Source organism: Battus philenor, unplaced genomic scaffold (genome assembly GCF_028537555.1).
Source record: "Battus philenor isolate CCGP_79_NKW_IND1 unplaced genomic scaffold, ilBatPhil1.0.hap1 SCAF_25, whole genome shotgun sequence".
Classification (NCBI taxonomy): domain Eukaryota; kingdom Metazoa; phylum Arthropoda; class Insecta; order Lepidoptera; family Papilionidae; genus Battus; species Battus philenor.
In genome coordinates, this window is record NW_027181688.1 from 9,516,496 (window position 1) to 9,533,823 (window position 17,328).

General features: G+C 32.8%; 1 protein-coding gene across 1 annotated transcript in view; it reads right to left on the reverse strand.

Annotated features, from left to right (window-relative positions):
• The window catches only part of ena (enabled), a 59,651-nt gene that overhangs the window by 23,663 nt on the left and 18,660 nt on the right, over positions 1-17,328 (reverse strand). The window lies entirely within an intron of this gene.

Genomic DNA, 17,328 nt, shown 5'->3' on the forward strand with positions numbered 1-17,328 from the left:
GAATTAAGTGTAGAAGCCCTAAAGCTTTAACATCTAATCATCCTGTATGTTGGTCAATGTGATGATAAATAACTATAGCGGTGTAAATACATTTGAAATGTTTACACATTATTTCATTTGTATATAAATATATATTCATAGCAATATAACGAATACTAAACACGTGTTAATTTTTAAAGTAACCTAAAACTATTGTTGAGTGCATTCGAAACAGATCTGAAATCCGTAAACGTGATTTATGATCAAACTCGGTGTAGGTAGTTAGTGAATACTGAAATGAAAAGCCATCTGCGCGGAGACAATCGGCTCGGTTGATGAACCAAAACAGCGCGGAACAATAGCGAATGATTGCGAATAGTGATGTTACCGGTGCGTTATATTATTGATATCGATATTAATTAATATTTTATTAAATGTTTCATGCTCTTAAATACAATTATCAACATCTATCGTCAATAAAAATATTTAAAAATAAAAACTTAAATATTATCATCATGTCAGCCGGTAGTCGCCGATTGCAAGACATAGCCCTCCTACAATAATCGCTGCAATATGATTAGTCTTACGCTACCCGCATCCAGCGCCAACCTTCGTCCATGACCTTGTCGAAGGTCTTGGACGAAGATAGGCTTTCGGCCCCAACGACCGTCGATTGCACAATACATTATAAAAATTGCGTTAAAAATCGATTTTCCTTGTGTTAACCTTCAATGGAAATCGTCGCGAATTTTCAATATCTATGTATGTAATTCCGATTAATACAAAAAATCTGTATGAGAGTATATTAAATTAAATAATAAACTTTGTATTTCTGATATTTTTGTCTCATACATTTAACCCTTAAATGCATAATGATGTAAAACTGCAACATACCACTTTGAATCTAGTTCAGTAAATGCATAGTGTTGTATGTCAGCTACATAAGTATAAATAAAAGTCATGCATTTAAGGGATAAAACATTAATGGAGAAAGTAATTATATTGGCTGACCATAATACATATAGTTATCAAAAATCCTCAACTTCATAGGTAATCGATAGATGGCGCTAGTAGTTGATTGTATCTCATCGTTTCATACAGGTAGTCGCATAAAAAGACCCTGTAAAAAACAAGAGTCTACGAGGAACGCTTTTTTGTTTGATCTATGAAAGCTTCTAACTTAAAATTCGAACATTATTGACGAATTTACAATAAAAAATGGTAGATAGGATCTTCTACTCCTGACCTCCGAGACATGTACAAAAGTCGTCGCAAAAACTTATCACCGACTAGAAGGTAACTTAAAAAAATGCAACCATAAACGAGTGCGTATTTCAAGCGATTTTTAACTGGTTCACAAGAAAGTTCACGTATTATCATGCTATAAATTTACAGTTACTGCACATGGTTGAGTTATTTTCTATGTGAGACTTTTCATATAAAAATACATTTTAATTGTATTATGAAAACTATTTTTATACCAACTCGTGTGGCTTTTATGCGATATATCAATACACATACAGATTTAAGTGAATACAACAGTATGTAAAATGGTGATCGACAATCGATAAAAATTTTACGATCATCACTAGATGCGTACGCGCATGTACTCTGCTCTCGATTGAGTGACATCACGAGCAGTCAACTCAAGAGTTATCTAATTGTTACGCGTCCTTAATTTGCGCAGGTCTGATTTAATTGGCAAACACTGGCCGACTATACAAATACGCGAAAGAGATATAATTTACATTAATTACTATAATATGAAACTAGTTTGGAATTTGATTATCTAATTATCATGTTGTGTAATTAGCATTGATCGGTATAGTTAGAGTTTACGGAACATTATGTCAAACATACAGGGGGATTAGAAATGGATATTAAAAGCTTTAAAGGGCTTTTGTATGAAATGTTCTCTCGGAAATTTTTCAGTTACATTAATTAGTCATTACCATAGAAATGTTACAGGCTAATTACTTCTGGCATTGTGTATTCCAGAAACAGATAGTAATATATACAAATTTTAACTAACTTTTTATCATGACGCTGTTTATCATTTCTGAAACCCTTGGTTTTTGGATAGGGTCTACCGTACATTAATTAACCTGTACCTTCACCTTTATAGCTTTTACATCAATAACCTTGTACATTGATGTTAATAAACATAAAAGTATGATTCGTTCATTCCTTAAACTCTTTTAAAATTGGAAGAATTGTAATTCTTAGGACTACACAACATTTGTTTAAATTATTTTAATAACGCGTTATTTATGTGAATCTTGTGGTGACCGCAAGAAAATCAAAAATATTAGTTGGTACAAGCAATAGTTAAAAACCAACAGGTTTGATTCAAAATATTAATGGAAATTCTATTTATGTCTTAGTTGTATGCGACTGAAACAACGGAGTAGTATTCTCTTATCTAATTAAAATTATACAGAAAAAGTTTTCTACATATTTGGGTAATATAAAAGCAAGTATATATTATAATTACAATATTTTAATATGGAAATGCCGCTAGAATTCCATATTTTGAAATTCAAATTCCGGAATAAAATTTGATATTAGTGAAAATTTAGTTATTCTAATAGCTTAAGTTAGTACTACGTGCAAAGAGGTTCCTTAATAAAATTAAAAAATTATATAAGAATATCGGTTTCGTGTAGTTTTACATACAACAAAACAATTTTTTTATAGACGTTTACTCGTCTTGGCCAGATAACATAGGAGTCGTTATGCATAGCCTATTTAACAGCATGCTCTGATTATGTTTATGTTTCTAAATTCAAATCATGTTTTAAAATTAAAAAAGTATTTTCATTCAGCAACATCAGCAACCTCCTTGAAGAAAATGTTTTCACCTCTTTGGTGTGGCAACATCTAAATTGGAGTTGAAAAATGAATGTTAATTTCTTTTTTTATTTGTAGTGTCGTTAGCTTTAAAACAACATAACATTAATGTGTTTTAATTCTTTCGTTATTTTATTTAGCTGCTTTTAAATTTTTGCCTATTTTTTAATATTGTATTTTGTATTAAATGTATTTTATCACAAGTTCAATGGTTTCTTTATTGTAGAGTTAGATTGTAGGTAGAAAGAAAACTTATTTCAAATCGTGCACCCTGAAGATTCTTCACCGATACCGTCTCGTTGGTACTACTACTACCGTGTACGTAGGTTAATAAAGAATACTTGAAAGTTACTATCTTGATCATTGCACGAAGAGATTCAATTAAAACTCGAACGATAGACTTTCTAGTGACCCGAGAACGGATCGATTTCTCCGTTCGCTGCACCTACCGAGGGCGTAGACTGTACAAATCTTATCCGTGCCTTTGATATCTAAGCCCATTCTAGAAGTTACTTTTCCATTATATATATATATATATATGTGTGTACAGTAATACCCCGCTTTACGCGAGGGATACGTTCCAAAAAAAATCGCGTTAACTGAAATTCGCGTATAACGAGGTTTATGATTAAACATATTCAAAAATTATTACAAAAAAATACAAATCATTTTAATCAATCACTTTAATTCTAGAAACACTTTATGCGACACATACTGTTATTATTTACGGAAAAATACATCTATTGTCTTTTGGGTAACGTTTTGTTAACGTTCTTGTAAAATACGTTCATAACACCCCACATTGTTTTTAATTGTTTGACAGATGGTAAGACACCATAGAGAAGTTGATGACTACATTATATTTATATGCCCTCTTTCGCGTAATTCGAGGCATTTGAGCGCGAAATTTGCAATTCGCGTTATAGTGAAACCGCGTATAACGGGGTCGCGAAAAGCGGGGTATTACTGTATATGTACTCGTATATATAAAAAGTCTGTTCACAATATATAATTTCTACCCAAAAGGTACCGTAGCGACATCACTGAGTGTCCTAATTTGAATCCGCGTTCGAATTTGAATTCGCACATTGAAATTTGAAATTGCATTTCAATCTCGCTTAAAAGTATTGTGACCGTACTGGCCAGTTGTACGGACCGTGATCGCTATATATACTATTATAAGTAATAATGCACCTAGGAAATGGATCTTTGTGACATTTATTGCGAAATTCGGTGCAAAAGAAACCCAATTATTTTTGTTATGGGACAATATTAAATAAGGATCTATTGACAACCATCATAACTTTATTTTGACTCGAGAAATGTCCTTAAAAGGAAGCTCAATTTTATTCTAGTTCTTATAAAATTATGCTCTTTTGGTCTTCTTTTCTTGACGCCTTAAGTAATCTCTGTAATAAATAGACGTGGACACGCAAGTGAGTGTGCATTGAGTTCGATCTAATATTTAAGAATGTCTATAGTTAACTTCTTCTCTTTCTCGCGTGGTATTTTTTTTACCGGACTCTCACTGCTGCCCTAATGGTATTTGTAAATTCCACTGGTTTTTTGCTATCACCTCCGTTTTTGGGGGCATCCCTGTCCTATCATGTTTTAGGACACGGACTTTACAATTATTTTTATTTGCATTTTCTCGTCCTTCACAATTTCTATTACTACATCTTCTTTCATTCATCATATTTTCTTTTGTTCTCTTCCTTTCATTCACATTTTACAGTATTACATTTAGTTACAATTTCAAATTCCTGTCTTATATCTATTTTATGTTTTTATTTCTCATTTTACATTTCTTTTCATTATTCCCGTCCCTGTACCTTAAATTTAAATTTTATTTATTACGGCCTTTATAATTCTTTTACTGTATTTAGGGATATTGTGCCGGCGTTCTTTATTTTCCACTTTCCTCTCTTTCCTCCAGCTTCACCTCACACTCCCATCTCTCTCTTGTAATACAGGACAGCTTGAGATTCCAAGGTGGTAGAGCGCAGAAGGCGGTTAGCTTAAAACCTTTTTTTGAGGATACGTTATTCAAGTACTCCCAGTGGAAGGGGAGGATTAGGAGGCCGCTGAGCTCTAAGACCGCTTCTGCGGATGCTCCATGAAATAACTAGCTTAAGGGTACCTAAGAAAGTATCTCGGCTTGAGCTGTCAATAATTCCCTCTGAGAAAGTTTATAATGATAAATCCACGAACGGGATGCTCGTATAAAACATTGCGCTAACGTATTTAGGAACGTCACAACAAAACGGACAGTGTCTCATTAGCCCGCCAATTGCTACGGCGCCCTTCAAATCAATTCAGTAATATCTGCATGACTTCTCGACGACCGGGGCACGCACCTAAACGGCGTCTGGCGTGTAATATCACTGGCCAATTGATGTTCTCAACAATCAAACAATTTAACATTTTATTTCGTACAATCATACGCCTTCACATTCTCAGACACTGTCAAAAAAAAACTTTTTAATCTTTTTGTTTTAAATTAAATAACTTCTCTAAAGGAAAGCATATTATACTTTTCTTTAAGCATAATAAAATAAGTAACTATTTTTGTGGGCGATAGTACACGGTTTTCATAATACGCCCCCATCTAATGTTTTTAAATTTTCGTGTTTAAAAAGGTTTATCAACCTAGAATTCATATAAAAATTCTTTAACAGTATAAAGGATTTAAGTGATATCAGTCCTCGTTGTTTCAGCCCATAGACGCCTACTGCAAGGCATGGGCCTCCCTCAAATATATATAGGGAAATATACCATAATCACCACGCTTGTAAGGGTTGGCGATCTCAGTGTGGTATTATCGTATGCAGAGGACGCTGTTGCCCTTCATCTGGGAAATTGTTTATAAGCAATGGTAATCCCATATAATTACTACTATTTTGGGAATGAAACCCGTGACCTATGATCGCAAGAATTAATCCTGTCTCTGTGCTACACACTGCTTGCAAATTGAGCTTCACCAGTATTCTTTTTATTATGTACACAAGCGATTAAATGATTAAAGATGAACTTACACGCTTGTATTCATAAATTTTTTAACAAACAGCCCACGAGATCCTGATAAACCAGATAAAATTCGATCCAAAAAAAATCAAAATAAGTATATTAAAAGAAAAAAAATAGCTAATAGACGATATGGAAATAGTACATGTATATATATGCTTATATACAAATACAAATAAACTAATAAATTTTATATGAAAAGAAAAATAACTATTGGAGGACCGAAAAGTAATGTCGTTTCTGTCGACATATTTTACAGAAATCCCATTCATTTTTACCGCTCCCGCATTGAAAGTTTGTATAATAGATGGCAAAAGGTTGTTGATAACGAAGGTAAATATATTGTTAATTAGAAATGAACACTTGTTAAAAATGTAGTCGTGTGAATTTAACTTCAGAAAGCGACATTACTTTCCGGTCCCCCCCCCCCCCTATTACTCATTTTTAGTTAACTTGGTATGTGGGCAACGTATTTTTACGTGCTTTGCGGTCTGTAGCTGAAGCAAGTTTTTTTTTTAATAAACATGCACAATATAATTAATTATGCATAATATAAAAAAAGTGTTTTCGAACTTGCTGGAGTGATTACTCGGAGACAAATGATCCGATCGCTATCAAATTTTTTTCACATCTTCTCTATATAGTTTTCCATACGATGACCCTCCAGTTTTTTGATCTGATCAAAAATCGGATTTTGGTAGGCCAAAAACCACCAAAATTTTGGGTAAAATTTAACTTTTTTTTTCAACATGCCGCCATTTTGTCAATTTTTGAATTTTTGATTCGTCCGAGGGTCATCGTACAGACAATATGTTTTTGTTTAACGAGAATTTTTTTTTTAGGTCTTATCAACGGAGAAGGCTGTAATCACTCCAGCAGTGGAGGGCCTTTTTTCTTGGCGCCGCCGGAGATCGCGTGTTATTTCAAAAATATTCAATATATTATTCCAAAAATTATACTGTGTATTCTCAAAACATGTATAAATATACCTTTAAAGTTTTAAAACGATTGATCCACTAGTTTTGTTTTTATTAATTCCCAAAAATCGCCTTTTTTTCTGGCTGTCACACTAGGTGTGCCCCTTAAAGGCATCGTCCTTTAAAATTTAGAATAATTGTTATTCGACAATCAAATTCTAACCGTACTTTCTTATTCAAGTCACATTAATAATTTCCAGCTACAATGTACATGCCAATTTATATCAACAAGTCGCGTTCCATTGCGATAACAGTTTCCTTAAACATCACAGTACATTTAGGAAAAACGCAATGTATTACCGAATTGTTAAATATACAACATATTAGCATATGTAAAGAGCAATAAAAATATGTTATTTATGTCCCTGGTGCCAAAACTTGACTGTTGGTCTAGTTGGACATTTACCGAGAAGTTTTTAGCAGATTTCTTAACTTTAATCTGTCTTGACCATAGTTGTGTTTGTTATTTTTTAAATTGACTAAATACGCGTGAATATAAACACATCTTAAGTAAGAAAAGGACCAATATTTAGCCACTTCAGCACATGCAGTGGTAGTCGTGCAACAAAGTGCACCGCCCGCCAGCCCGCTGATAAATATAAATGCGTATGCGGCAAACAATGCGAATCACACAACCGCCACCGCCAAATTACTCTACACGTGTTTCACCCCTCCACGGGGATAAATATTGGTCCTTTTCTTACTTAGGATGGACTTCCGCAAGGTAACGCCTGATTCTATTAAATGAGAACACATCTTTCTAATTTACTATGATATATCAAAGGGATCAGTACTTAAGACTAACAAGAATATGTAACTATCTTCTAAACTAGAATACACTTTTGCAAAAAAAGTTTGAAAAACTGTCAAATCGTGTATTGCAACTGTTCTTTACTTTCTGTCTTATAATACCAAAGTACAGTCGCGTGCATTTGTCAGAAAAGGATCATTATATATACAATTTAAATATTTTTATATATATTAATTAAAAGAACACAATGTAGGTAACTGTACATCCTGCATATAAAAACTACAATGTAAAAGAAAAATAACATGACGCCTTTTTCACAGATAAATATGAGTTATAACATATACACGGAAACAGTTATTAAATAATAATTGTAAATTAACATTTTCACTGCAAGCAATTGTAATAAAGCTCACCTGGATTGTGTTGGGTCGACCGAGCGACAAGGGCAATGCCAGACAAATGTATCAAAAAATTTATATCGAGTGATATTAATAGTAGATATAACAATAAATGACCGCAGCGGTATAATGCGCATTGAATGTTTTTTGTTCATTGTTTTAAATGGATATACAAGGAATTAAATAATTTTTTTGCTACGTCATTAAATATTTACGAATAATTATAATTCACAGATAATTTATTATAGGTCTTGACACCTATAACAAATTATCTGTGCAAAGTATACTTAAAGTTGTGAATATATAGAGCTGCTTTATTTATTATTTATTTATCTATTTCCAATTATCTATACAAAGATCACTTTAAATATATTATATTTATTTATTTTTAATTGTAATGCGACAAGTCAATAACTTCTGTCAATATAAAGTGTTCACATATAATAAATAAATAAATTTAATTTGCATTATTGCCGAATTTTGAAAACGCACAATCTTATTATATTATCATTACGTTATCTATTATTTCTGAAACCATTGATCTCCTGAACTATACTTTCACCCAAGTAAACCTCTTAAACCTATAACCAATCATTACGTATGTTTCAATCCGTCCTATAGATTATTTTTTATAGATTTATTTATTTGTAGTTTTCGAACACTTATCGACGTTCATCGATTCATGTTGACATATCACTAGTCACCAAGCTTTATCGTGATGATCTAATTTCATCATCATCATTATCGTTTCTTTTTATAAAAAATTGGATTATCTCTTTTCCCTTAAAGTGCTATATATAGCTCATTTGTTGTTAATAACGTAACGAACGAAAATATAATAAAGTGTTTTAAAAAATTGAGATTAGAACATACATAATATTTAAAATTTTGTGCTGACAAATAAGCTACCACCCCCTTAGAGGCCTATGATACCTTTTTTCAATAATCTTGTTTAAGGGAATATCCTAAGTCCCATAGTACTAAAAAATAGGTATACCTAGAACAGAACAAAGGAATGTAAAAAAAAAACCGGCAATGCGTTTGCGCAGCGCCCTTATCATCCGTTACGCCATGACTTCCGGTCAAGCCGAGTGTTCCGTTACGATAACAGAACTGACGACTCGGTTACCAGCATAAACAGCGCGAGTCGATGCTATTGCGACACATGCTGCAGCATTGACACACGCGCACGCAAAAAATTATTACAGCAATTTTAATAAAATTGGAAAAGCTGTTTTTCTGGCATTGTATACTTTAATTATCTGAAAAACAAGCAAAACATGTAGAAACCTATAGTCAAGATATTGAATGCGAAAACATTAAATTGCCTTCAAAAATACACATTTACTAACCGACAAATACTTATGCATACACTTGAAGGATTTCTACCATAATCATTTCAAATACTCACGTAAAAGATTACCTCTATAAATTAGGAGGACCGGAAAGTATTGTCGCTTTCTTAAGTTAAATTCAAACGACTATATTTTTAACAAGTTCTTATTTCTAATTAACAATATATTCACCTTTGTAATCAACAACCTTTTGACATCTAGTATACAAAATTTCAAATCTTGGGCATTACTTTCCATACAAGATCATCACAAACATGTACTTAGAAAAAAAAAACCTTTATAACGACCGTGGTAATTAGACCGATGAGAAGTTTTAAATTGATATTTTATATCCACACAAGACGACACGTATCAAGTGTCTGAACAATCGAGAGAGACACAATCTTTAATAAATAACAAAGATTTCATTCAAAATTACAAACTATTTTGGATGATAATTCAAAACGCAATCATAAAATTTTACATGAAAACAGCGCATTTGCTTGTGTTACAATACGTTTGTTTGTTTGTTTTTGCAATTACATTTTATTATTCCTACGATACACTAGTATATAGGTGAGTTTTAACTATTTCCAGAGCTCCGGGTGTTCCCCAATCCTAAATAGCTTGGCTAGGCAGTTGATATTACCGAGTTGGATACTTTTGCAGCGTATATAGCTGTTGTTAAAAAGTTTTTTTTTCTTTCCAGATATTGGTAAATCATGAAGTACGGATTGGCTTATTGTGCCTTGAGGTTATTTACCCTCTGTTCCATCAACGAACAATCCATTTTATTTGGCTTATCGCTTTTATTATATGATTTTAAAAGTTTTATACCTATACCTGCGGTTTGGAAGCCAAATGCTACTCTGATTATTTATGGCTCTCGTTACATCTACCGGAGCTCTGTTTTTATTTTTATTTCAATATAATTTAAAAAAAAAAAACATTGTCGTGAAAACTAACCACTGGCCAGTATTAACTGTAGAAAAAAAATTACTGTAAAGTGCTGTAACCAATTATTCAACGAATTTTAGAGAATTATCATAAAAATTAAAAAATGTGTTTAATATTTAAATTCAATACACTTATATTGTACCACTTGTTGTGTTTCCAATAAATATAATTTCGGTAAATTTTAAATACGTTTTTTGCATACCTTACATATTTAATAACGGATTGCAAAAATTAAAAATTTTGGAAACGACCCGTACTATCATTAATTAAGCTTGGTCAACCTTGAGCTATAGTATAAAAAATGCGATCACCTCGACTCGGTGAAAAGAATATCCCTATCAAATTTTAAATAAGTCTCTTAGCCTTTTGGTTTCAAATATATTGTGATGGGTATGTGGAAATCTTTTACTCATACGGATAGATTATCGCGTAGCACAGTCGGCAAGCTACGGCTTGGATATGAATCAACTGCTCTTTAGTTTCATACGCAAATGTACCATACATATTATCTAATTTAATTCTATTCTAATTCTAATTTAATATCATACATATTATCTAATTTGTTGTACAAAAAAACACCACTTACATAAGAATAAATAGATATTTTTCTTATGAATTAATATTTTTTTAATAAAAAAAATTTATTGCTCTAATATTTTTATTATTAACAAGAAAAATTTTTGTGGTTCTTAAAAAACTTTAAAATATTGTAAATTTGTAATTTTTGGCTCTTCCGGCTCAAAAGGTTGTCGACCCCTGGCCTAGCATACAGCTAGTTAGAGACAAAAAATCACGAACCTAGACCTAACAATTACATTGTACTAGTCCTCTGAACAAATTGTACATATTTTTTTAAATAATTCATAAATTTAAATTAGCCGAGTCATTGAAAATTAGTCCTGGAACCTGAGCCAAGTTTGATCCACCAGTCGTGTGTCACCCTGTACACACAGATATATTTAACATTGTAATTCCCACGTATTATGCCAAATAGTATGTTATTTTAACCGCATTACGGACAGGAATTAAGCGATCTTCTTAACCTCAGCTAAGCCGGGCAATAAGTTGTAACTGTACAATCGCACCGGACGCCGGACACGGCGCAGGAAGCGGCCAATAATGTGCCCGGCCGCCATTGGACGGCAATTAAATGCTGACGACTGGATCCACTGCTTGTCGGAATTAACATTGAAATTATGTCTCTTATATAATGTGTACCTATTTATCAATTAAAAATTTAACACTATACTTGACACTTTTAACCCCTCATAACTCCTGATAACTTCATATTGTATGAAACTATTTGACTCAATATACCTGTATATAGTGTTAACCTTTGCATTTTATAAGCCACTAGCTGATCCCGCAAACGTTGTTTTGCAAAAAAAATTAAAGTTTTTAATTAACAAATGTAAGATAAGGGTTGATCGTAAAGGGGTGAAAATTTAGGTTTATATGTATTTTTGTATGCTGTATCATAATAAAATAAAAACCAAAAAAAATTAAAAATAAAATTTAGGGGTGGACCACCCTTATCACTTAGGGGTTTGGAAAATAGATAGTAGCCGATTCTCAGACATACTGAATACGCATGTAAAATTTGGTAAAAATCGGTCAAGCCATTTCGGAGGAGTTCAAGTTCGAACACCGTGACACGAGAATTTTATATATTAGATGTTCCCTACTACACTTTTTTCAAGACTTCTGACAATTTCTGTAAACGTAAAAGCAAAAAACGTAATTGCAAAAACAAACAAAGAAACGTATTGTAACACAAGCAAATGCACTGTTTTCATAGCTTTTTAGTGCGTATTTGGTCGAAGCACATTATTAATAATTAATACAACAATAACTCCCTTGTTTCTGTTAGATGTCGACGCTGTTAATAATGTGAGGCTGTTACAGTTAGATCGGTCACAGAGATCTTCAATCTACGAGCTAAAAACTATGACAAATTAATAAGGTTTTAGACTAAAAGGTTCCTTTTAAACCATGTAGTTTGAAAGTCAAATTCATATTAGCAAAAAGCACATGTACGGAGGCATTTACATGTCCTTTTGAATCGACGATTAATATCACTTCATAAGTAGGAAGCTACCAACGGTTCGGAACGCCGATCTATTAAGAGCCATCCAGAAACACGACAGTTTATTTTTAAGTGTAATTTATCATTTTTAAAGTGCACATTAAATGACCTAAGTTTCACACATTTCGATCCGCTAAAAACTCTTGAATGCTATAACGAGGCTAAGGAAATGGGAAAGTCTGAGATATCATGTGTAACTTTATTAAATACGTGTAAACCTAGACCCGTGAATACTTTGTTAACTTTTTTAAGACGAAATTAAGGCGTTACGGGTTTATATCTATTTCTCCTATTTTATGTGTTTGTCACTAATTTTCAGATAAGATTTTAAATTTCTTTACTTTAAAAACACCTTTCAGGGAATCACTAGCTCTTAAGTTTTATAAATTATTTTCTGTAAAATTAATAAAAAAATAATATTTATATAACTATATTTTTATAATTAATAATGTTATCGTTATATATAATTCCTTTCATTTTTTATATACCCGTCCAAAAGAAATATTTATGTATATTAAAACTTTTCCTCAAAGTAATCTTTCGAGAAATAAATAATTCTTAAATCTCAGAACTATGCTTACTTCAGGTTGGGAAGCGATGATTTAAGATATATATACCGCTCGTATTTATTTAAAAATTTAAAACATCCTGCGCATAACGTAAATGAACATGACCATTTTGAGACGCGGCTCATCTGATTAGTGATTAAATCTTATATTGTGAACACTATTTATTAACCCCGCAGAACTTACTGGAATAAGTCATATCATTCTGCGCAGGAAATAAACAACGATGTATTTTAAAAGTTTCGTCATAACTATGAAGACTTGCATTTAACTACTTCATACTCAAGTAACTAATTCCATGTTACAATGTACTACAAGTTTTCCTGTTAGAAATTTCACAATGTAAAGAAAACGAAATTGAAATGAACGCCATAAAACCTGTAACTTGGTAATGTGTACTGTCATAAACTAAACAACGCAAACAGAACTTCAAGACTTGATACAAAGATATATATCGCAAAAAAGGTACACTAGAGCGAGCCTTAACTAATGGGTTTAATTAATTAAATTTTAATCTTGATATCTCAGGTCTCTGATTTATTTTTTATAATTAAAATATTTAATACAGATAAAAATTACGAATCATAATTTCACCTTACATGCGTGACGTGTTCATCATTTTTAAGGAGTTACACATGCGTTTCTTTTTCTCGTATAATTTACCCATTTACATTGCACATTATACTAAATACGAAGAAATCGCCATTGCAGCACAAATATGACACCATACATGAAATTAATTACATACTATCTCTGAAAGCTTATGTACCTTCGAATCGCTGCATCATCTAGACTAGAATCGCAGGTTCTCTGCAATTAGATGTGACCCATAGGAAACGCGGCTCGATGCATTAACAATAGCTTATCCACACAACCGCATACTTCCAATCTGCTAGCGTAAATCAAACCTTTTGTCCTTACAATAAGCACCATCTCTGCATATAGACAATTTTTATAAAACTCTACCGTCAGTTTGGGGAAAAACTACTCTATGCCGTAGACTATAAGGAGTATAGCGAATGCATCGTAACTTTTCAGTCGACGGAGCGTAACTGCAATTCTGCGGTGCAACGAGTGGGCGTACAAATGGAGATGGATTTTCCTTTAAGCTTCCTCAGTTTTTTTATAAGTTTTATTATCTTGGGGTAGCCGAAGAGAATAGTCTGTTGATAAAGCAGCTTGGAATAACCGTGAAAGAGTTTCTCGGCATATAAGTGTAAAAGAAAAAAATATTTGCTTTTTGATCAAGATCACTAAAACACGGAAACACTCATCAAAATCCTTTAGAACTGTGACAAATCACTATCATCATCATCATGTCGGCCTATAGACGCCTACTGCAAGGCGTAGGCTTCCCCCAAAGATGGTGCCTAACGCCGCGTCCACCGACTTTTGGTCTCAAGTCTAGATCCTTTCAACCTTAACGATCTCAGGTCGCACGAGCGATGTGCCCAAAGCAATTCTTCGAGTTAGGTCAGTGACCTTGGAATTTCACAGAAAAGTTCCGAGCACAGGACTCTCCGTTGCTCTATGAGTGATCTTGCGTATTTTTATAAGGGCCATCGCAAGCGACCACGTCTCAATGTTTTGTCACTAATAGTGAATTGTAAACTGTGTAGTATTTATTTAAAGTGCCTCCAATACCCATAACACAATTTAATCCTTGCTATTGGCACGGGGGGCACACTTACTTCACCTCCTTTTACTTTATTCTATGTTCACGGTTAGAATCCATCTGGTTTATACAAATCCAGGGTTATCGCCAAACTTTTTAATGTTCACATATGTGATATGGTGTCAGCAAATATTTGATAACATTAATTTTGTTTAGTACACTGACTTCTGTGCTAGATGTAGACTTGTGTTATAGAAAAAATAAAAATTTAACACCTTCATATGATTTTTCAATACAGTAAAATAAATAAATAGTTATATATTACACAAAACTATATAGAGAATGGCGGTGATGACTTCTACATACTACAATCACCTCTGCTTTGTTTAAACTTTAGTGAGATAAAATATTCAAACTATGATGATGAAATAACCAAACATGATATCTTGGCGCGTGGGAAAGAGACATACAAAAAATTGTAAAAAGACCAAACAGTATCCACCATGAGCTTAACTCCCACTACCTACCACTACAGACCCTAGACGTTATGCAACAACCTGGTCTTCTTTCTCTTTTTCATTTTTTTTTCCATTATTCAGGAATGATAGGGTGCACCATATATTAATTGATAGCAGATGAGTCACACCCCTTCAAATTTTTTACTAATTATAATAGTTTTTCGTAACGTTAGAGTACTTCTAATAATCTGTGCCCACGTGTCCTGTACAAGTAGCTTCAGCTCTCAAGTATTCCGAGCTCGCAGCGGCAAACATAAACCAACTGATAGGCATCGGGCCACCCATTCGCAACGCATTCATATAAAGCGCTCCGTCACGTCCGCACCGAGGACAGACCAGCGCTAATATCCGTCGCTCCTTTCACAGGTTTTTATAAGGAATTCTCACATTCCGCCATGACTGACTAAGACCGGCTCACGGAGAATTCTTCGACTCGTATGGTATACGGAAGTGCGTAAGATAAATCTAATAGAATTAGTTGCAGATAGATAGTACTAACAAAAGTTACAGGCATGTACCAGTCCAACATAAAAAGTAAATAAATATAATGTATCACAGAGCGGTCAACTTATTTGTTGATTTAATGTCTTTTACATGTTTTTTTACTCTCATAACTTTTTCATATAATTCAACGCTTTAGTAATAATGTGATTATACACAGTCATTGGTCATAGGTGTAAAAGCATGTATGGTACTGATAACTGCATTTTTCAATTTAAAACTCATCGGAATGTGGCTGCTTGCTGTGACTCGTAATTATTATTGTCTGTTCTGCAGATTGCGCTGCATTATTGATCCCTGTTTGGCAATGTTTTATTATTGTTTCACTTTGATTCATTAAATGTTCTTAGTGAGATAGTTTTAATGTAAGAATTTAACTAATTTTATATTTCTAAGTTAGTAATTTTTTATTGCCTTTTGTTACTGTTTATTTCAAAGTAAAATAAAATAAAACTTTAAAGTAATTATTTTTTCTGCGAACTGTATTGGGCGTTAGATCTTTTTTCTAATAAATGCTCCAATAAAGCTTTTCCACACCTTATAGAAAAAAATGACGAAAAACTTTACTCGGGATAACAAAAAGTCATTGAACATTTTTATTTTAGAACAAGAAAAATACATGTTTTGTTTTAATATCACTAATTCAGTCGAAAGCTGTAAAGAAATTCATAAACCAAACTAGGCAGTTTCTATAACACTGTAATTGATTAATTAACAATATGACCTAATAAGAAAACCAAAAATACTTTATGTTTCTATATTTAAATTTTCTGAAATAAAAGACTAATAAAACTCTAATGTGGTATAAATAAAGTTTAATTAGCTCTCAGCTCCATAAAAGGACGTCCGTACCGTTCCGCCGCCGACGCAATAATGACCATAGGTGGATTAGTCTTTGAAATTAGGCGTCGATTATCAACTACCCACCTATTACAAATACAGAAATGCGTTGGCGCGAAAGTCGTCATGAATTATGAAAGGTATTATTTGTTTTAGTAAGCCTTTTGTTTATTTGTGGGTGTATGGAAATTAGGTGTTCTGTCATCACAATCTTTACAATAAGGCTTTAGCGAAGCATATTACATGTTTTATTTCGAAATTATTTCGTTTATCGAATCCGCGATTTATAAGTTTCAATCTATAACCATGAATAATATTAAATAAATAAAAATCCAAATTCGATAGGTCACTAGAACTAAAGATAATCTATTATATTTATATTTTTCATACTTTTTGTACATTTTTTTTCTTGGCTTCATAATTATTACAACTGTGTAAGGCATTACGAAAAACTCCTACGTAAATGTCTCTAAATGATGTAATAAACTAAGGAAGTTTATTTAACAAAAACTTTTTTAATTTCTTTTGAAAATAATTAAGTTTCGAAAAAATTTTAAATTTTTCTGAAGCTACTTGCAGATAAGGATGCGTTTACAATCGTCCTAAATTTTGGTTAAATTATTGCAATATAGGGGACCTAATTCTGATTCTTGTTTCTTTTGAATTGTGCTCTTCTGGCATTTCTCTCAAAATGTGCACAAGGCCACTGTAAATAACACAACCGAAGCATAAGCGAACTTAAAATTTAAATTTCTCAACATAGTAGCACTAAAACCTTGACCGTTTTATACACAGGTAAATTTATCAATAATTACGTACCATAGCACGTACAGACACACAGACGGACGGATCGTATTCGTGGTCGCGACCGCAAGGGGGCGCGCGGCACCGACCCTGGCAATGCAACCAGTGTATAACTACTCACAGATATA